General features: G+C 39.2%; 1 protein-coding gene and 1 pseudogene across 1 annotated transcript in view; both read right to left on the bottom strand.

Annotated features, from left to right (window-relative positions):
- Positions 1-22,820, bottom strand: part of IL6ST (interleukin 6 cytokine family signal transducer) — a 68,687-nt gene extending 45,867 nt beyond the window's left edge. Inside the window, exon 1 of the mRNA XM_069556512.1 lies at positions 22,350-22,820. The gene's annotated coding sequence lies outside the window, so the exon portion shown is untranslated. The remainder of the gene's footprint in view (positions 1-22,349) is intronic.
- LOC138929767 (small ribosomal subunit protein bS18m pseudogene) lies at positions 5,468-7,617 on the bottom strand (annotated as a pseudogene).
- Positions 22,821-23,576: the final 756 nt, after the last annotated feature.

Genomic DNA, 23,576 nt, shown 5'->3' with positions numbered 1-23,576 from the left:
AGAGAAGGGGACGACAGAGGATGAGATGGCTGGATGGCATCACTGACTTGATGGATGTGAGTCTGAGTGAACTCTGGGAGTTGGTGATGGACAGGGAGGCCTGGCGTGCTGTGATTCATGGGGTCGCAAAGAGTCAGACACGACTGAGGGACTGGACTGAACTGAACTGCTCCCTGGAAGAAAAGCTATGACAAACCTAGATGGCATATTAAAAAGCAGAGACGTTTCTTTGGCAACAAAGGTCCGTCTAGTCAAGGCTATGGTTTTTCCAGCAGTCATGTATGGATGTGTGAGATGGACTATAAAGAAAGCTGAGTGCCAAGAAGTAATGCTTTCGAACTGTGGTGTTGAAGAAGAGTCTTCGGAGTCCCTTGGACTGCAAGGAGATCAAACCAGCCCATCCTAAAGGAAATAAGTACTGAATAGTCATTGGAAGGACTGATACTGAACCTGAAACTCCGATACTTTGGCCACCTGATGCAAAGAACTGACTCATTTGAAAAGACCCTGATGCTGAGAAAGATTGAGGGCAAGAGAAGGGGATGACAAAAGGATGAGATGTTTGGATGGCATCACCGACTCAATGGACATGAGTTTGAGTGAACTCTGGGAGTTGGTGATGGACAGGGAGGCCTGGCATGCTGCAGTCCATGGGGTCACAAAGAGTTGGACATGAGTGAGTGAGTGAACTGAACTGATATAATGTAAAATTCTATATATGAGAAATTCAACAAATGACAAAACTAGGGAAAGGGGAATAGATATAAAGGGGCACAAAGGAGCTTGTGGGGACAGAAATGTGCTATGAATTGACTATGGTGGTGATAAAATTCTATTCATTTGTCAAAATTTACCAAATTGTGTCAAGAATTGTGAAGGCTCTGAGATTTGATTCTACTTACAGGTTAACCGGTTAGTTTCATGGATACTAGAGGAAGACACAAGACTCTTGAGTCAGCTACATATGATTTTATTACTCATACCAGGAACACCAATCAAGATTAACAGCATTTTCCTGTGCCAGTCGCCCAAACTCCAATTCACAGAACGCTGTGAAAAGTGTCATGAAACACCTGTACCTGCAGAGGGTTGTGTTCCAGGAGAGGAAGACTAAGCTTATTGGAAACCTTAATCTTTTAAAATGGCAAGAAGCACACCTGCTGGAGAAGGAAATGGCAACCCACTCCAGTATTCTTGAATGGAAAATCCCATGGATGGAGAAGCCTGGCAGGCTACAGTCCATGGGGTCACCAAGAGTCAGAAACGGCTGGGCAACTAACACACACACAGACACAGACACACACAGACACACAGACACACACACACACACGTACACCTGCCCTCTACTTTGGAGGGAAACATGGCATCTGTTTACCACGGCTGTCAGAAACCTGCTCTTTGCTTTATGAAGAGATATCATTTCTATCTTTCAATATCCTTGAAAAGACAGTCTGGAAGAAAAGGCAGTTAGAGCTATTGCTCATAAGACATTCAGAAATGCAAGAGACCCAAGGGAAATTGCTTTCTAAATAACTGTACACTAAAAGTTGGTGAATTTTATTGTTTATAAATTGACCTCAATTAAAAACAAACAGAACCTATCCAGATAACACGTCCAGGCAAAAGAAATGAGTGCTAAATTTCTTCAAGAAATGTACAAAAATTTTCACAGAAGTTGTATTCATAAAAGTTGAAAAGTAGAAACAACCAAACCAAAAATCCACAAGCAGTAGAATTACAGTATATTCAAGTAACTAAATCACAGCAATGAAAAAGGATAAATTAAAGGTACTCACAGCAACATAACTAAATTTCACATATAATACAGAAGAATCCAAATGCAATGAAAGTATGATCTATATGATTTCCTTTATATTAAGTTCAAAAACAGGCTGACTTAAATCTTTGGGATAGGTCCTAACAGTGGTTATCTTTTGTGGGAAGGGTAGTGCAAGGACAAAGAGAACACTCTGAGACAGTGAACCATGAGCTCTGTACTATGATTTGTGGACTTCATTGTATGTAAGCTGTATTTAGTAAAAACAGTAAACAAACAAAATTACTGCAGTATTCTCACCTTAAGTACTAGCAAAAAATTAAAAAGTAAAAGGTAATTAAATGTTGTGAAATATGACATAAAAGCATTCTTATACACTGAGAGTTACAGTGTGAACTAGCATAACCTTCCCCTCAAATTCTACACCTATAGCTATGAATTCCATTGTTTGTACATTAGACCTCAGTTAAAAACAAAAACCCTACCTACACAAGGTGTATGGCCAGTGTTGCTCTATCAATCAAAATTAAAGTACACATTTGAATCTAATTATTCTACTTCTACTACAGGATCCTATGGATACTGTAAAACAACACATATACACACTTATTCACTATAGCATTCAATTTAATAGTAAAAGGCAGGAGCAACCTAAATGTTTGTGAATAAGGGACTAGGTAAACTGTGACATATACAATTATAGTAGTCATAAAAAATGTACAGATATAGAAGTGTACAGATAGAAGTGTATCTAAAATACACCGCTAAAGTATAAACAGTGTATTTATTATTCATGGGCAAAGACACCGCAAAAAAGACAAAATACATACTAATTTAAATACGTGCATAAAATATCTCAGGAAGGATAAAAATTCAAATACTAGCTGCCACGGGCTGTTTGAGACACTAGACTGGGAGGGAACCCCTATACAGTACACTCTTTGTACCTTTCCAACTTTGTACCCTGTGGCTTCAGTACTAAAAAGTAAATAAAATTTAAATTAAAAAACACAATGTGTTTTTTAAAACTTCCCTGTCCGGGAAGTTTTATCTCTCCCAGATAAAACTACTAACTTCTTGATGAAGACTTCACAGTACTATGTATGAAACACAGTATTATTTCATGAAATATTAATACTAACTTCACTTTTATATTCCCTAACCAGGTAATAGTCAATCTATAACAAAGCAATTTCATAGTGAATTCTTTAGAGTGTCTCAGATAAAGCTATAAAAAAGAACTAAGTTGCAGGATCCCTTTTTCCTACCTGTTTTACTCCTTCACTTCCCAATTCTGAATAGTCCTAGAATAGAAAAATCTACCATGTCATTCAACTGTTCATCAAAGCAACAGAACAAAAAATACATATATATGAGCATGTTGGTAGAGTACTACGAGCGGATTCCCAGGTGGCTCAGTGGTAAAGAACCTGCCTGCCAATGTGGGAGACATAGGTTCAATCCCTGGGTTAGGAAGATGCTCTGGAGGAGGAAATGGCAACCCACTCCACTATTCTTGCCTGTATAATCCCATGGACAGAGAAGCCTCTGGGCTATAATACACAGGGTCACAAAGAGTCGGACACCACAGCAACTGAGTATGCATGCAGAGTACTATGTGGTCATGTCATCCTGACCCACTACCCTAGCAAGTACCTTGTTCACACTGTAGAGAGGTTCTTTATAGTTCTGAAAAAGGGCAATCTTTCTATTTATGCACTACAGTCTCATAACAAAACTCTGAAACAAGAAGTCCCAGTTTATTGTTCTATGTCCGGTTCTAACTGTTGTTTTTGACCTGCATACAGATTTCTCCAGAGGAAGGTAAGGTGGTCTTGTATTCCCATCTTTTGAAGAGTTTTCCACAGTTTGTTGTGATCCACAGAGTTAAAGGCTTCGGCTTAATCAATAAAGTGCAAATAGATGTTTTTCTCGAATTCTCTTGCTTTTTTGATTTGAGGGCTTATCCTGTTTTAAAACTGACAGAATGGTTCACTTTAGTTGTCACTCAGTCCCGTCCGACTCTTTGTGACCCCATGGACTGCAGCAAGCCAGGTTTCCCTGTCCATCACCAATGCTCAGAGCTTACTCAAACTCATGTCCATCAAGTTGGTGATGCCATCCAACCATCTCATCGTCTGTCATCCCCTTCTCCTCCTCCCTTCAATCTTTCCCAGCATCAGGGTCTTTTCCAGTAAGTCAGTTCTTCACATCAGGTGGCCAAATTATTGGAGCTTTAGCTTCAGCATGTCCTTTCAATGAATATTTAGGATTGATTTCCTTTAGGATTGACTGGTTGGATCTCCTTGCTGTCCAAAGGACTTTCAAGAGTCCTCCAACACCACAGTTCAAAAGCCATCAATCCTTCAGCACTCAGCTTTCTTTATGGTCCAACTCTCACATCCATACATGACTACTGGAAAAACCATGCCTAGACCTTTGTCGGTAAAGTGAGGTCTCTACTTTTTAATATGCTCTATAGGTTTGTCATAGCTTTTCTTCCAAGGAGCAAGCGTCTTTTAATTTCATGGCTGAGGTCATCATATGTAGTGATTTTGGAGCTCAAGAAAATAACTGTTTCCATTGTTTCCACATCTATTTGCCATGAATTGATGGGACTGGATGCCATGATCTTCGTTTTTTTATGTTGAACTTTAAGCCAACTTTTTCACTCTCTTCTTTCACTTTCATAAAGAGGGTCTTCTTTGCTTTCTGCCATAAGGGGTGGTGTCATCTGCATATTTGAGGTTATTGATATTTCTCCCGGCAATCTTGATTCCAGCTGGTGCTTCATCCAGTCCAGAATTTTGCATGAAATACTCTGCATATAAGTTAAATAAGCAGGGTGATAATATACAGCCTGGATGTACTCCCATCACAATTTGGAACCTGTTCGTTGTTCCATGCCCAGTTCTAACTGTTGCTTCTTGACCTGCATACAGATTTCTCAGGAGGCAGGTAAGGTGGTCCGGTATTTCCATCTCTTGAAGAGTTTTCCAGTTTGTTGTGATCCACACAGTCAAAGGCTTTAGCATAGTCAATGAAGCGAAGATGTTTAGTCACTATGCCATGTCCAACTCTGCGACCCCATCAGTCTCCTCTGTCCATGGGACTTCCCAGGCAGGAACACTGGAATGGGTTGCCATTCCCTTCTCCAGGGGATCTTTCTGACCCAGGGATCAAAACCATGTCTCCTGCATTAGTAGGAGGATTCTTTTAATTTAAATTTATTTATTTAAATTGAGGCTAATTACTTTACAATATTGTATCGGTTTTGCCATACATCAACATGTATCTGCCATGGGTGTACACGTGTTCCTCATCCTGGACCCCCCTCCCACCTCCCTCCCCGTACCATTCTTCTGAGTCATCCCAGTGCACCAGCCCTGAGCATCCTGTATCCTGCATCGATCCTGGACTGGCGATTCATTTCTTATATGATATTATACATGTTTCAATGCCATTCTCCCAAATCATCCCCCCCTCGCCCTCTACCACAGAGTCCAAAAGACTGTTCTATATATCTGTGTCTCTTTTGCTGTCTCGCATACAGGGTTATCATTACCATCTTTCTAAATTCCATATATATGTGTTAGTATACTGTATTGGCGTTTTTCTTTCTGGCTTACTTCACTCTGTATAATCGGCTCCAGTTTCATCCACCTCATTAGAACTGATTCAAATGTATTCTTTTTATTTATTTATTTATTTTTATTTATTTTTTTTATTGCAAAATACGTTTATTGATGATAACTTTATATAATTTACTCCCTATATTTGATGTTACAAACTTTAGGGTCTTTGAGATAGGCAGGATCCTTGTAGGTAACTGGCATAAACCCCAATATTTGAGCTCTCTTAATTGCTTTTGTGATTTCTTTTTGTTTCTTCCCACAAAGACCTGTTATGTGCCTTCCATAAATGCATCCAGTAAATGGAGAAATAAACTGGGATAAAAGCTGTACATTCTTATAATCTACACGTTTTTCACACAAGATACATTTTTTCAGAGGCTCCTTATAAGGATTTTCCATTGGAATTGGCAGGTCCTCACTGCTGGTTACCTGTTTATATTGTGAACAACTTCTCCACAGCACTGCACGAGTCCCGGGATTGGTGAGGCAGACAAAAGCCGTTGGGAAACGCGTAAACTTTCTCTTCCCTAGCCCACCGAAAAGAGCTACCACGGCAGCCATAGTTCCTTGCTCCTCCCTTTCCTTTCCTCCAAATGTATTCTTTTTAATGGCTGAGTAATACTCCATTGTGTATATGTGCCACAGCTTTCTTATCCATTCATCTGCTGATGGACATCTAGGTTGCTTGCATGTCCTGGCTATTATAAACAGTGCTGCGATGAACACTGGGGTACACGTGTCTCTTTCAATTCTGGTTTCCTCGGTGTGTATGCCCAGCAGTGGGATTGCTGGGTCATAAGGCAGTTCTATTTCCAGTTCTCCACAGTGGCTGTACTAGTTTGCATGCGCACCAACAGTGTAAGAGGGTTCCCTTTTCTCCACACCCTCTCCAGCATTTATTGCTTGTAGACTTTTGGATCGCAGCCATTCTGACTGGAGTGAAACGGTACCTCATTGTGGTTTTGATTTGCATTTCTCTCATAATGAGTGATGTTGAGCATCTTTTCATGTGTTTGTTAGCCATCTGTAAGTCTTTGGAGAAATGTCTATTTAGTTCTTTGGCCCATTTTTTGATTGGGTCATTTATTTTTCTGGAATTGAGCTGCATAAGTTGCTTGTATATTTTTGAGATTAGTTGTTTGTCAGTTGCTTCATTTGCTATTATTATCTCCCATTCTGAAGGCTGTCTTTTCACCTTGCATATAGTTTCCTTTGTTGTGCAGAAGCTTTTAATTTTAATTAGGTCCCATTTGCTTATTTTTGCTTTTATTTCCAGTATTCTGGGAGGTGGGTCATAGAGGATCCTGCTGTGATTTATGTCACAGAGTGTTTTGCCTATGTTTTCCTCTAGGAGTTTTATAGTTTCTGGTCTTATGTTTAGATCTTTAATCCATTTTGAGTTTATTTTTGTGTATGGTGTTAGAAAGTGTTCTAGTTTCATTCTTTTACAAGTGGTTGACCAGTTTTCCCAGCATCACTTCTTAAAGAGATTATCTTTTCTCCACTGTATATTCTTGTCTCCTTTGTCAAAGATAAGGTGTCCATAGGTGCATGGATTTATCTCTGGGCTTTCTATTTTGTTCCATTGATTTATATTTCTGTCTTTGTGCCAGTACCATACTGTCTTGATGACTGTGGCTTTGTAGTAGAGCCTGAAGTGAGGCAGGTTGATCCCTCCAGTTCCATTCTTCATTCTCAAGATTGCTTTGGCTATTTGAGGTTTTTTGTATTTCCATACAAATTGTGAAATTATTTGTTCTAGCTCTGTGAAAAATACCATTGGTAGCTTGATAGGGATTGCATTGAATCTATATATTGCTTTGGGTAGTATACTCATTTTCACTATATTGATCCTTCCGATCCATGAACATGGTATATTTCTCCATCTGTTAGTGTCCTCTTTGATTTCTTTCACCAGTGTTTTATAGTTTTCTATATATAGGTCTTCAGTTTCTTTAGGTAGATATATTCCTAAGTATTTTATTCTTTTCATTGCAATGGTGAATGGAATTGTTTCCTTAATTTCTCTTTCTATTTTTCTCATTATTAGTGTATAAGAATGCAATGGATTTCTGTGTGTTGATTTTATATCCTGCAACTTTACTATATTCATTGATTAGCTCTAGTAATTTTCTGGTGGAGTCTTTAGGGTTTTCTACGTAGAGGATTATGTCATCTGCAAACAGTGAGAGTTTTACTTCCTCTTTTCCAATTTGGATGCCTTTTATTTCTTTTTCTGCTCTGACTGCTGTGGCCAAAACTTCCAAAAGTATGTTGAATAGTAGTGGTACAAGTGGGCACCCTTGTCTTGTTCCTGACTTTAGGGGAAATGCTTTCAATTTTTCACCATTGAGGATAATGTTTGCTGTGGGTTTGTCATATATAGCTTTTATTATGTTGAGGTATGTTCCTTCTATTCCTGCTTTCTGGAGAGTTTTGATCATAAATGGATGTTGAATTTTGTCAAAGGCTTTCTCAGCATCTATTGAGATAATCATATGGCTTTTATTTTTCTATTTGTTAATGTGGTATATTACATTGATTGATTTGTGGATATTGAAGAATCCTTGCATCCGTGGGATAAAGCCCACTTGGTCATGGTGTATGATCTTTTTAATGTGTTGTTGGATTCTGATTGCTAGAATTTTGTTAAGGATTTTTGTATCTATGTTCGTGAGTGATATTGGCCTGTAGTTTTCTTTTTTGTGGCATCTTTGTCAGGTTTTGCTATTAGGGTGATGGTAGCCTCATAGAATGAGTTTGGAAGTTTACCTTCCTCTGCAATTTTATGGAAGAATTTGAGTAGGATAGGTGTTAGCTCTTCTCTAAATTTTTGGTAGAATTCAGCTGTGAAGCTGTCTGGACCTGGGCTTTTGTTTGCTGGAAGATTTCTGATTACAGTTTCAATTTCCATGCTTGTGATGGGTCTGTTAAGATTTTCTATTTCTTCCTGGTTCAGTTTTGGAAAGTTGTACTTGTCTAAGAATTTGTCCATTTCTTCCACGTTGTCCATTTTATTGGCATATAATTGGTGATAGTAGTCTCTTATGATCCTTTGTATTTCTGTGTTGTCTGTTGTGATCTCTCCATTTTCATTTCTTATTGATTTGATTTTTCTCTCTTTGTTTCTTGATGAGTCTGGCTAATGGTTTGTCAGTTTTATTTATCCTTTCAAAGAACCAGCTTTTGGCTTTGTTTATTTTTGCTATGGCCTCTTTTGTTTCTTTTGTATTTATTTCTGCCCTGATTTTTAAGATTTCTTTCCTTCTACTAACTCTGGGGTTCTCCAATTCTTCCTTTACTAGTTGCTTTAGGTGTAGAGTTAGGTTATTTATTTGACTTGTTTCTTGAAGTATGCCTGTATTGCTATGAACTTTCCCCTTAGCACTGCTTTTACTGTGTCCCACAGGTTTTGGGTTGTTGTGTTTTCATTTTCATTCGTTTCTACACATATTTTGATTTCTTTTTTGATTTCTTCTGTGATTTGTTGGTTATTCAGCCGTGTGTTGTTCAGCCTCCATATGCTGGAATTTTTAATAGTTTTTCTCTTGTAACTGAGATCTAATCTTACTGCTTTGTGGTCAGAAAAGATGCTTGGAATGATTTCAATTTTTTTGAATTTACCAAGGCTAGATTTATGACCCAGGATGTGATCTAGCCTGGAGAAGGTTCTGTGTGCACTTGAAAAAGCGAAATTCATTGTTTTGGGGTGAAATGCCCTACAGATACCAATTAGGTCTAACTGGTCTATTGTATCATTTAAAGTGTGTGTTTCCTTGTTAATTTTCTGTTTAATTGATCTATCCATAAGTGTGAGTGGGGTATTAAAGTCTCCCACTATTATTGTGTTATTGTTAATTTCCCCTTCCATACTTGTTAGCATTTGTCTTACATATTGCAGTGCTCCTATGTTGGGTTCATATATATTTATAATTGTTGTATCTTCTTGGGTTGATCCTTTGATCATTATGTAGTGTCCTTCTTTGTCTCTTTTCACAGCCTTTGTTTTAAAGTCTATTTTATCTCATATGAGTATTGCTACTCCTGCTTTCTTTTGGTCTCTATTTGCGTGGAATATCTTTTTCCAGCCCTTCACTTTCAGTCTATATGTGTCTACTGTTTTGAGGTGGGTCTCTTGTAGACAATATATATACAAGTCTTGTTTTTGTATCCATTCAGCCAGTTTTTGTCTTTTGGTTGGGGGCATTCAACCCATTTACGTTTAAGGTAATTATTTGTAAGTATGATCCCGTTGCCATTTACTTTATTGTTTTGGGTTCCAGTTTATACATCTTTTTTGTGTTTCCTGTCTAGAGAAGATCCTTTAGCATTTGTTGGAGAGCTGGTTTGGTGGTGCTTAATTCTCTCAGCTTTTGCTTGTCTGTAAAGCTTTTGATTTCTCCTTCATATTTGAATGAGATCCTTGCTGGGTACAGTAATCTGGGCTGTAGGTTATTTTCTTTCATCACTTGAAGTATGTCTTGCCATTCCCTAGCAGGAAGATTCTTGTATCACTGGGCCACCAAGGGAGCCCCAAATTAAAGTATATATATATTATTACAGCAATATATGTTATGCACCTGCTTCAAAAATGAACTCAGTTTATTCATTCAACAAATGAATGATGGACAGGGAGGCCTGGCATGCTGCAATTCATGGGGTCACAGAGTCAGACACAACTGAGCAATTGAACTGAACTGATGCTGAGAATGATTCTAGATACTAGGAATATAAAATGGAACAAAACATATAAGATCCTGCCTCATTTGCTTACACTCTATTTTGGGGACACAAAGAAAGTTATTAGTTTCCTAGGGCTGTTGTAAGAAAGTACCACAAACTTAAAACAAACTTATTCTCTTAAAATTCTGGAGATCAAAAGTCCTTCTGAGACTCTGGATAGATTTCTTCTTCGCCTATTCATAACTTCTGGTAGCAGCTGATAGTTCTTGACATATCTCAGCTTTTTACCTTCAGCGCCACAGAGTAAATATTTTAGGTTTTTTTCGCACTATTGATATATGTATCTTTCCCCATCTTTTTATGTTTAGACTTTTTATCTCTTCTTATTTAGAGTACTATCTTCTTTGTTGCTGGTGTTTGTTTTGCTTTGGTTTTGTAAGCAGCATGTATTTGTTTCCTGGTTTTTGTTCTCCTTATTTTTGTTTTTCTCTCCATATTTTTCTCTTTTTTTTTTGCTGCAGGGCGCAGTATGCAGGATCTTAATTCCCTGACCAGGGATGGAACCTGTACTTCCTGCAGTGGAAGCACTGAGTCTTAACCACTGGACCGCCAAGGAAGTCCTGTCCTTATTTTTGTTAACTGAGTTTTTTTTGTGTGTTTTTCACTTGTTACCTTTGGTTGACTTATAATTTATAATTCTTTGTTTTGTTATTTTAGACATTGCTTTATGGTTTATAATATACATCGTTCCATGGGATCGCAGAGACAGACTGAGCGATTAACACTTTCACTTTCATACATCTTTAACATATCACAATCTTCCTGCAAGTGATACTGTTATCACCTCATGTAAAGTAAACTCTTAAGAGTATACATACATTTCTCCTCTCTTGATATTGTGCTATTTTGGCATGTAACTTTCATATGTTATAAACTCCCCATGCATATTTCGTTTGAACAATTATTTTAAGAGAGACTTAAACAATAGGAAAATTTTATGTATTTACCCATGTAGTTACCATTCTCAGAGTGTCTCACTTCTTTGTACAGAACCACATGTCTATATGATACTGCCCTTCTGTTTGAAGGACTCCTTTAACATTCTTTTCAGAATATGGGTCAACTGGTGATAAATTTTTAGAATTTTTGTATATCTAAAATATCTTTCATTACCATTTTTAAAAAAATACTTTAATGAATTTGTTACAATATTGCTTCTATATTGTGTCTTGACTTTTGGCTTGGAGGCATGTGGGATTTAAGCTCCCCAACCAGATATTGAACATGCACTGCTGGCACTGGAAGGCAAAGTCTTAACTATTGGACTGCCAGGGAAGTTCCAGCAGTTTCTTTATATGCATCCACTGGTCAGTACTCGGCTCAACAGTTGAAGAGGGGAGCTGAAGCATTCAAGAATCCTCTTACTTCAAGAGCTCTCCAATATTCTATTCTATGGACTCCACCCATCTTGGGGTCCCTAGTCGTCATCTTCAACTCAAAGAGTATCCACTGGGCTTAGCCTAGACCTAGATTTCCCCTACCTTTGACATGGTTTGGAAACTCAATGCAGTGTGTGTGTTCACGTGTGCACACTCAGTCACTCAGTTACGTCCCACTCTTTGCAACCCCATGGACAGTACAAGCTCCGCAGTCCATGGAATTTTTCAGGAAAGAATACTGGAGTGGGATGCCATTTACTTCTCCAGGGGATCTCAAATCTGCATCTCTTGCATCCCTGAATTAGCAGGCGGATTATTTACCACTGCACCACCAGGGAAGCCCTCTCAAGGTGGTAAGCTAGTTCAATCACAGGCTCACTTGTTTCCCATCTTGCAAGATCATTGCTTTTCACCACCAAGTGTTGAGTCTCTCGATTATGACTATTCTTTGTATGCTAACAATTACAGAAAACTAACCAAACTGATCACTTGGACTACAGCCTTGTCTAACTCAATGAAACTATGAGCCACGCCGTGTAGGGCCACCCAAGACAGATGGGTCACTATGGGTAGTTCTGACAAAAAGTGGTCCACTGGAGAAGGGAATGGCAAACCACTTAAGCATTCTTGCCTTGAGAACCCCATGAACAGTATGAAAAGGCAAAAAGACAGGACACTGAAAGATGAATGCCCCAGGTCAGTAGATGCCCAATATGCTACTGGAGAAGAGAGGAAAATTAACTCCAGAAAGAATGAAGAGACGGAGCCAAAGCAAAAACAATGCCCAACTGTGGATGCAACTGGTGATGGAAGGAAAGTCCGATGCCGTGAAGAACAATATTACATAAAGAACCTAGAGTCTTCAGTTCATGAATCAAGGTACACTAGAAGTGGTCAAACAGGAGATGGCAAGAGTAAACATAGACATTTTAGGAATCAGTGAACAAAAATGGACTGGAATGGGTGAATTTAATTCAGATGGCCATTATATCTACTACTGTGGGCAAGAATCCCTTAGGAGAAATGGAGTAGCCCTCAGAGTCAATAGGAGTCTGAAATGCAGTAGTTGGGTGCAATCTCAAAAATGACAGAATGATCTTGGTTCATTTCCAGGGCAAACCATTCAACATCACAGTAATCCAAGTCTATGCCTCAACCACTAATGCCAAAGAAACTGAAGTTGAACAGCTCTATGAAGACCTAAAAGACCTTCTTAGAACTAACACCAAAAAAAGATGTCCTTTTCATCATAGTGGACTGGAATGCAAAAGTAGGAAATCAAGAAAAACCTGGAATAACAGGCAAATTTGGCCTTGGAGTACAAAATGAAGCAGGGCAAACACTAACAAAGTTTTGTCAAGAGAAGACACAGGTCAAACATTCTCTTCCAACAACACAAGAAACAACTGTACACATGGACATCACCAGATGGTCAATACCGAAATCAGATCGATTATATTCTTTGCAGCCAAAGATGGAGAAGCTCTATACAATCAGCAAAGAAGACCAGGAGCTGACCGTAGCTAAGATCATGAACCCCTTATTGCCAAATTCAGACTTAAATAGAAGAAAGTAGGAAAAAACCACTAGACCCTTCAGGTATGACCTAAATCAAATCCCTTAAGATTACACAGTGGAAGTGACAAACAGATTCAAGGGATTAGGTCTGATAGAGTACCTGAAGAACTATGGACAGAGGTTCATGACATTGTATAGGAAGCGTTGATCAAAACAATCCCCAAGAAGAATAAATGCAAAAAGGCAAAATGGCTGCCTGAGGAGGCCTTAAAAAAAGATAAGTAAAGAAGAGAAGTGAAAAGCAAAGGAGAAAAGGAAAGGTATACCCATTTGAATGCAGAGTTCCAAAGAATAGCAAGGAGAGATAAGAAAGCCTTCCTCAGTGATCAATGCAAAGAAATAGAGGAAAACAATAAAATGGGAAAGACTAGAGATCCCTTCAAGAGAATTAGAGATACCAAGGGAACATTTCATGCAAGATGGGCACAATAAAGGACAGAAACAGTATGGACCTAACAGAAGCAGAAGATATTAAGAAGAGATGGTGAGAATACACAGACCTATACAAAAGAGATCTTAATGACCGAGAAACCACGATAGTGTGATCACTCAGCCAGAGCCAGACATCTTGGAATGTGAAGTAAAGTGGGCCTTACAACACATCACTATGAACAAAGCTAGTGGAAGTGAGGAAATTCCAGTTGAGCTATTTCAAATCCTGAAAGATGATGCTGTGAAAGTGCCGTACTCAATACGCCAGCAAATTTGGAAAACTCAGCAGTGGCCACAGGACTGCAAAAGGCCAGTTTTCATTCCAGTCCCAAAGAAAGGTAATGTCAAAGAATGTTCAAACTACCACTCAATTGCACTCATCTCACATGCTAGCAAAGTAATGCTCAAAATTTTCCAAGACAGGCTTCACCAGTATGTGAACTGAGAACTTCCAGATGTTCAAGCTGGATTTAGAAAAGGCAGAGAAACCAGAGATCAAATTGCTAACATCTGTTGGATCAGATAAAGGCAAGGGAATTCCAGAAAAACAGCTATTTTCGCTTCATTGACTACGCTAAAGCCTTTGTCTGTGTGGATCACAACAAATTGTGAAAAATTCTTCAAGAGATGGGAATACCACACCACCTTGTCTGCCTCCTGAGTAATCTTTATGCAGGTCAAGAGGCAATAGTTAGAACCGGATATAGAACAACAAACCGGTTCCAAATTGAGAAAGGAGTACGTCAAGGCTGTATACTGTCACCCTGGTCATTTAACTTATATGCGGATTACATCATGCAAAATGCCACACTGAATGAAGCACCGGCTGGAATCAAGATTGCTGGGAGAAATATCAGTAACCTGAGATAGGCAGATGATACCACCATTATGGCAGAAAGCAAAGAGGAACTTAAAAGCCTCTTGATCAAAGTGAAAGAGGAGAGTGAAAAGCTGGTTTAAAACTTAACATTCAGAAAAAAGATCATATCTGGTCCCTTCACTTAATGGCCAACAGATGTGGAAACAATGAAAACAGTGACAGATTTTATTTTCTTGGGCTCCAAAATCACTGTTGATGGTGACCTCAGCCATGAAATTAAAGGATGCTTGCTCCTTGGAAGAAAAGCTATGACAAATCTAGACAGCATATTAAAAAGCAGAGACATTATGTTACTGACAAAGGTCTGTCTAATCATGGTTTTTCCAATAGTCATATATGGATGTAAGAGTCAGACCATAAAGAAAACTGAACACCAAAGGATTGATGCTTTTGAACTGTGGTGTTGGAGAAAACTCTTGAGAGTCCCTTGGGCAGCAAGGAGATCAAACCAGTCCATCCTAAAGGAAATCAATCCTGAATATTTATTGGAAGGACTGATGCTGAAGCCAAAGCTCAAATACTCTGGCCACCTAATGTGAAGAACTGACTCACTGGAAAAGACCCTTATGCTGGGAAAGATCGAAGGGAGGAGAAGGAGACGACAGATGATGAGATGGTTGGATGGCATCACCAACTCCATGGACATAAGTTTGTGCTAGCTCTGAGAGTTGGTGATGGACAGGGAACTCTAGCGTGCTGCAGTCCATGGGGTCACAAAGAGTCAGACATGACTGAGTGACTGAACTGAAGAAGTATTCTGCCTAAACAACACAAATATCTTTCAGCACAAGAAAATACACCAATGCTATCCCCTAGATTTAGTAAAAGATTAAAAAGAAAACAACACAACCATTGCACTAGATGCCTGAAAAGCATCTCATACTATTCAACAACTGTTCAGTTAAAATTTTTAAATAACAACAAAGTACTGAAAACTAAAACTGAAAGAAATGGATATTTATCTTGATGAAGTAGATAAGAGGATGGACTCTATAATCAGACTGCCTGTATTAAAATTCTAGATCTTCTATTTTTTGTAAAAACATCTTAAGCAAGTTATTTATTAGCTCTAAATTTCATTTTCCCTATCTATAAAAATGAGGATAATACCACCACCTACTGAAATGTCAAGAGTAAATAAGTCAGCACACACAGACTGCTTAGAATCCATTTGCCTCATACTCAATAAACAGTAACAGCTGTTAGCAGTGCTGCTCTTGCTGTTTCTGCCACAGTACTTAATCAGAAACCTATAGTAAACATCATATTTAAAGATAAAAATTAGAAGCATTCCTATTAAGGTCAGGCTTCAAACAAGATGCTTTGAGTCATCATTTATTCAACATTGTTCTAGCAGACTTAAACAAAAAATAATAAACTGATAAGATATAAAAATGGAAAAAGAAAAACTTGTAGATGATATGAAAACAAACGGAATCAATTAACAAACTACTAGGACGACTGAAAGCATAACATAACAGTTGAACAAAAAGATCATGAAAAAAATCCCTCTCCCATACACTGGCAATATCCAGTTAGAAAATGTAACAGAAAACAAAAATCCTATTGACAATAGCATTTAAAATAATAAAATATATCTAGGCAAAACAGGAAAATCAGAGCAGTGCAAGAAATTTATGGAGAAAACTATAAAACTTTACTAAAAATTGTTCATTAGTAAGACCTAAACACCATGGAAAGAAAAAATATACACACACACATATAGACACATCAGTTCTTCACAAATATATTAATGCAATACAATTTTAATTTATCTTGCAATGTGGTTTACTTTACAAACCAACTTAAAATTTTACATATAGAGAACAGCCAGAAGCCAATTTTCAAAAAGAATAAACAGAATACTTGATGTTATATTTATTAAGACTTACTATAAAGTTATAGTAATTAAAACATGGCATTGGCATAGGAACAATTAAATCAGGTATAAAACAAAAAGTCCAGAAACAGACACAAGTGTGTATGTGTGTGTCTCTGTGTGTATAAGAATTTAATATTTTATGGGAAAAAAAACTACTGACATCACTGGGGAAATAGAGGACTATTCAGTAAATAGCATTGAGACAACTGGTTTCACAAGCAAAAGAATAAAGAGCATATATCCCAGACTGATTAAGGATCTAAATGCAAAACCAAAATTGTAGGACTACTGAAGAAAATACCGAGTATATTTTTGAGTTTAGAGTTGGAGAAAGCCTTTTACAAATTATTACTATAGGGGAACACATACCACAGAACATCCAAACAAAAACAGACTGCACAGAAGACCAATATGAAATGCATTATTCAGAGGCAATGATAAAACCAATCTATCTTAGAGCAAATGGTGAAACTAGTTAATTTGGGTCAAAAGCAAATGAGAATTTAGAAGCAGAATTTTCAAATTTTCACAGGGCAACAGATTCATTGTGCTAAACGGAATGAAGCTCCTTCTATGGATATATATACATTCAGCTTTAAAACAATAATCCATAATATACCACATTTCAAGGGATTGAGCTCTCTTATTCATGTTAATTGGCTAATATTTCTCATGAAATTGCACTAAGATATGATAAATAGAATAAAAAAGAGACTGTAGCCATTTAAACAATATCACAAACATTCTGAAGCATTTCACATTGATTATCTCTGCTTCCTATTAATTTTCATATCTCTCAGTTTCTATGCATCCATATTGTGTGGTTGAATTCTTTCCTTTATTCACTTTACTGTCTCATTCACAGCATTCTCTGCTAGGTCTTATCTTTTGGCTATGCTGCTGCTGCTGCTGCTAAGTCGCTTCAGTCGTGTCCAACTCTGTGCGACCCCACAGACGGCAGCCCACTAGGCTCCTCTGTCTCTGGGATATGCATGTACCCAAAATTATTTGACTTCTATTCTTCTTTTAAAGCACCAACTTTGAAAATGTATGACTTCAACTGCTACCTTCACACAAAATAATTTCAAATATTCTGATATCTTCCTTCTAAGTTCAGTTATATATCATCATCTTGGATATTCTGCCTGTAACTCAAATAAGTTTAATAGATCTAAAAATACATACTCAACACACACATAAATACATAAATGAACCCACTTAAAAAAAAAAATCACAGTGCTTTCTGAAAGTCACTTAGTCCTGTCCGACTCTTTGCGACCCCATGGACTTTGTCCATGGAATTCTCCAGGCCAGAATACTGGAGTGGGTAGCCTTTCCCTTCTCCAGGGGATCTTTCCAACCCAGGGATCGAACCCAGGTCTCCCGCATTGCGGGCGGATTCTTTACCAGCTGAGCCACAAGGGAAGCCCAAGAATACTAGCGTGGGTAGGTAGCCTATTCCTTCTCCAGGGTATCTTCCAAACTCAGGAATCAAACCGGGGTCTCCTGCATTGCAGGCAGATTCTTTACCAACTGAGCTATCAGAGAATCCTCATCCAAAATTACATCCTTCTTGAATTTTCTACAGTAGGGTCTCTCATTGTCTCTTGCCTATACATTACATTCTAGCTTTTCTCAGTTACAAATCTATTTAATCTTCTTTCATAATCTTTCCCACTTGTTTTTTCTTTTCTACCCTCTACCATGACCAACCTAATTCAAGCACTGATTACCTCAGTTCTTACAAACTGCCTTCCTCCTTCTGGTCTCTTTCTTCCCTCCAACTCATTCTGAATATTATTACTGATGGGTGAAATATCTCTAAACCTATTTCAAACTTGTCACTCTTTTCCTCATAGCTTTTTAAAGGGTGAATAATAATGCCCAATATTTTAGCTATTTGAGAACTTGAAAATTTGGTTTCAGTGTGCTTGTCCAATTTCTCCTTTTTAATATTTAAATCTATTCTTAAGAAAAACCAAAACCCTCTACTCAGATTTTGCCCTTAAGCTCTAGAGAAAACTGCAATTAATCTGGTTTCTACTCTGATCACGCTGAAATTATTTTTCTAGTTTCCTAAATGCAAAGCAAATAATTAAGCTCTTCATTTTACTTAACTTTACCATGCCACACAATTTGCTCTTTCCTTATGTCATGCCCTACTAGCTGCCCTTACAGACTTTAAGCTCAAGTCACAGCAAACTACTGCTTTCTCTAACATACTGTTTTTCAGAGTGTGCTTCCACAAATGCTATTCCTTGACTCTAGAAATATCTTTCCCCAAACTCTGCTTTGTACTAATTGTTTATAATTCAGAAGAAACATTATCTCTTCTGTGGAATTCCTCCCCACTCCCATAAACATCTTTGCTCCCAAAGCACTTGTATACAGTTCCCTAACAGGATCCACAGCATTTGCATTGTAATTTTTGTTTATATTTTTCATATCCTGAGAATCTAACAAACTTTAAAGCACACTGTTGCTGTTGTTTAGTCGCTAAGTCATTTATGATTCTTTTGCAACCCCATGGACTGCAGCCTGCCAGGTTCCTCAGTCCATGGGATTTCCCAGACAAGCAGACTGGAGTGGGTTGCCATTTCCTTCTCCAGCAGATCTTCAAGACCCAGGGACTGAACTCACATCTCTTGCATTGGTAAGTGGATTCTTTACCACTGAGCCAACAGGGAAGCCCTCTGAAGCACACAGTGGACAATTAAGAGTGGGTTTTAAAAGACCTCCTGGAATGGCCATATTATTCCAGCTGTCACTCAAGTATACTATATGAAGAAGTAGTATAGTTACCAGCTTTAGGAGCTCAGATTCTGAAGTCAGGATGTCTAGGTATAAATTCTGGATATACCTCAGAAGATACCACTTCAATGGCAGAAAGAGAAGAGGAACTAAAGAGCCTCCTGATGAAGGTGAAAGAGGAGAGTGAAAAAGCTGGCTTAAAACTCAACATTCAAAAACTAAGATCATGGTATCCAGTCCCATCACTTCATGGCAAATAGATGGGGAAAAAGTGGAAACGGTGACAGGTTTTATTTTCTTGGGCTCCAAAATCACTACAGACAGTGACTGAAAACATGAAATTAAGTGACACTTGCTCCTTGGAAGAAAAGCCATGACAAACCTCGGCAGTGTATTAAAAAGCAAAGACATCACTTTGTCAACAAACGTCCATCTAGTCAAAGCCATGGTTTTTCCAGATGTCATAGATGGATGTGAGAGTTGGACCATAAAGAAGGCTGAGCACTGAAGAACTGATCCTTTCAAACTGTGGTGTTGGAGAAGGCTCTTGAGAGTCTCTTGGACAGTAAGGAGATCAAACCAGTCCATCCTAAAGGAAATTAACCCTTAATATTCATTGGAAGGACTGATGCTGAAGCAGAAGCTCCAACAGTTAGGCCACCTGATGTGAAGAGCTGACTCACTGGAAAAGACCCTGCTGCTAGGAAAGATCGAAGGCAAGAGGAAAAAGAGGTGACCGGGGATAAGATGGTTGGATGGCATCACTGACTCAATGGATACGAGTTTGAGAAAACTCTGGAAGATAGTGAAGGACAGGGAAGCCTGGCTTGCTGCAGTTCACAAGTCTGCAAAGAGTAGGAATCAACTTAGCAAATGAACAATAACTACCACCACTTAACAGCCCTGTGGCACCCGGTGAGTTAATTAAGCTCTCTATGCCTTGGCTTCTTTCCTTATAAAAAGAAAATAATAAGATGTACTTTATAAGGTTATAAAGATTAAATGAATTAATATAAGCAAAGTGTTCAAAACAGTGACTGACACAAAATAAGCATTACACACACATTGTACTACTATGATTACTATACCTTGATTATTGTTTACCCTTTCCACATTGACTTCTATTTGGAATGGGCTCCTTTCATTTTTCCCTTTATCCAAATCTTACCCAGGTTTCACCCACTCCAGTATTCTTGCCTGGAAAATCCCTTGAACAGAAGAGCCTGGCAAGCTACAGTTCACGGGGTTGAAAGAGTTGGACACGACTTAGCAACTAAACCACCACCTACCCAGTTTTCAAGGTTGATGACCTCTGGTAAATCCTTTGATCATTTCAACCCATAAATGATTACTGCCTAATCTGGATATTTATAGCATCTTCTGTATCACTCTGCATTTAATTAAAACTACCTTGCATCCTTCTTGTTTTTCACAAAATGTCTACCCAATTGCTGTAAACTCTTTGAAGGTCCTAAGGACAATTTATGCACCTTTCTGAGTTCCTACAGTAACTACTAAGTGCGTAGTACTTGTTATGCAAAATAATAAAGCTCAGTAGAAACTTCAACTCTGATCAAAATGTCTTTGCAATCAAAGAAATGGAGAAGACTGGGAGAACATTCCATGCTTCTCTAAGAGCCAAACTGCAAATGTATCAGCGCCAGGGAATTCTGACTCCCATTAAAATAAGCTGCTCTCAAATAGCTTCTGGGAGAAAAAAACCCTCCCTGCAGAGGAATTTTGGGGAGTTCTTCCCAAATTGTAGCAGTGGACCCTTTAGGAGAAACGTGTTAGCATGACAAAATGACTGATTGAGAGTGCAGGATTTGGAATTACAGGTCTAGGTTTCAAAGGGACACTGAGCTTTAGTTTCCTTCTTTATAAAGTGCGTACTGAAACATCAATTTCACAGGTATAGGACAATCGACATCCACCCTAACATTTAACTGAAATGTAAATTCCCTTGGAAAAATTTTAAATAAATTGAAAATATGGTAATTCATAAATAACTGAACACATTTTTCAGTACACAAGAAAATGTATTAAATTAGCCACATATATTCTAAATTACCTATGAGAAAATTAAACATGTAGAGTCAATAATACAGAATTGGGATGAAGCAAAAATTCTACCACAAAATTCATCTTTTATGACACTTTCTCCATCCAGTAATTTTTTCTTCCACTTGTGATTAAAAACAAGTATTCAAAATTGTCCCCAAAGAGAAATATTTGGAAAGCACAATTTAACTTAATAGCAAGTTGGTTCTATAATTGTAGTATTCCAGTTTACAGTTCAAAAATACTTCCAAATAGGAATTAACATGAATTTAAGAAATTATGATAATGGCGAATGGCTCATATGATGATCTGAGTCAGTAATTTCAAATTAAGAGTTGTTCCAACTTGAAGCTGGCAGTCACACAGTCTAAAGGGTTTGTTTACTGTACTGACTAAACCAAACACTCCAATCTTTTAGAATTTCATCCTGGCATCCTAACAATTATTTTAAAGCAGTATAATCGCTGAAATGCCCAATACTACACAAATTAAACCGAAATGGGAAGAAGAAAAGAACAAAAGTGGCAGGTCTTATCTTTAAGCTGTGATTTTGTTCTTTTTCAATTCGAAAAAATACTGAAAAACAGAACTCTGCTGCTTGGAATGATCTTTAAACTTGGGGGAGGGGTGATATAATTTTTTAAAAATCCGGCGCCTTTAGGACACAGTGATATGTGGGGTTCATTAGGGCCTGGCTCTGTAAGCAATCAAAAGATGAAAAGAGGCATTAGTGAGGAATTTTAGTACACGGTGTAACTTTCAGCAATGTTGAAGCGTTACAATGATGAAAAGGAAATTAATCTCCGAGATGAAAATGAAGGGTCAAGTGCGGGGCTAATGGAATTTAAGGGAGATAGAAGAGGAACCGGGGGAAACCGGGGACTTGGTAGCCAAAAGGGGTAGAGTCAAGAAAGGTGTTGGAAACTAGAGGCTTAAGAAGGGGTGTGTGTGTGGTTTGTGCGTGTGTACTTGTGTGTAAGTGAGGCTTTTTTTAGCGTTGGGAAATCTAGGTGATAAACTTGTGGAGATCAAATTCGGAGATGTGGGAACAGGGAGAGAAAGGAATGTGGGGATTTCCAGGCTGGGGTAACAAGAAGTTTGGGGCGCGCGCTGTCGGGGCGCCCCTCTCCCGGAGAAGGATGGCCCCTCGAGTCCCCTGACCCGGCCGCCCCGACGCAGCCCTCACCGTCCGGCTACACGGCCCTTCAACCCGGCCAAGGCCCCTCCTCACCTCAGGCCGCGGTGACTCGCTCCTCCGCGTCTCCACAGAGCACGTCCCACTCGGCGCCTGGCCCGGCCGACTCCGTCGGCCAGCAGCCGCGGCCGCAAGCTCAGCTGCGCCCGGGCCTTCCCCGCGCGGCTCCGCGGGCCTGTCGGCTCCTGGCCTCAGCTCCGGCTAGCTCCCGGGACCTTCCAGCAGACGCGGCACGCGTCCCTCCTCCCGCTGCGGGGCAAGGCGCCCCCTGACCCCGCCCCGCGGCGCCCCGTAACGCCCCGCCCCCGGACTTGGACTCTGTAAGCTGATTGGCCTCTGTGATACTCGGCGCGCTCCGGCATTGGCTCAGCGGTAGCCCGAAGGCGAGGAGGCGGTACTCCGAGCGGCTGCTATTCCCGTAACGCGGTTCCTGGCGTCCCGGATTCCGGTGGCTGCGCCCGCGTCGCCTCTCCCAGACTAGATCGAAGGGTTCCCCCACCTCCCCTCTGCGGGCGGAAGGAGCGGAATGTTCCATTTTTCCGTGGAATAACGGGGTCGTGAACTAAAGCCCGGGTGCTACCCGTGCCGTCCGTCCTGACTTCTTGCCGAGGCTCTTTTGGCCTGCGTTCAGTGCCTTCCCCAGGGACCTCGGAGCCGCGAGGGACTGCCGGCTGTCCTTGGGGACTGGGGAAGCGTGGGAGTTCCTCAGGGAATGTGAAGGGCTCGGTGACAATGATTCCATGTGAGATTACCGCAGATTGTGGCGGCTTCGGCTCCAAGCCTTACGTAAAAGAACCTTGCCATGATATATATTTTTAAGTTAATAAATATGTTTGGGTGTGATCGATCAGAGAACCTCAGAGTTGGTGACACGCCAAGAAACTAGTTTTTCGTGCAATTTGTACTTCCAATCTGTGACAAAAATACCAAATAAAAACAAATTTCATTACAACCTTTCTCTTTCCCGCTAGTGGTCTGGGAAATGAACCTTTAGGCTCACTTTGATGTATATTGTTTTCAAAGTAAGATGAGAAGCTTAAAAGATAAATGGTGTGTGTGTGTCTGTGTGTATCAAGAAAAACCCAAGGCCAGCGCCTTTTGTGGAAAAATGGCAGGCTATTGGAGGGCAATAATTGAACAAATTATACCCATAAATTAACAATTGTAACGTTTTTCATTAAATTGAGGATTCAGATACAGTAAAACACAAAGCAAATTATGATCTCCTAGTTGATCAGATAATTTTTAAAACACAGGGAAATG

Source organism: Ovis canadensis, chromosome 16 (assembly GCF_042477335.2).
Source record: "Ovis canadensis isolate MfBH-ARS-UI-01 breed Bighorn chromosome 16, ARS-UI_OviCan_v2, whole genome shotgun sequence".
Lineage (NCBI taxonomy): Eukaryota > Metazoa > Chordata > Mammalia > Artiodactyla > Bovidae > Ovis > Ovis canadensis.
The sequence above is the reverse complement of the archived record's forward strand: the minus strand, read 5'-3'. Positions and strand labels throughout refer to the sequence as shown.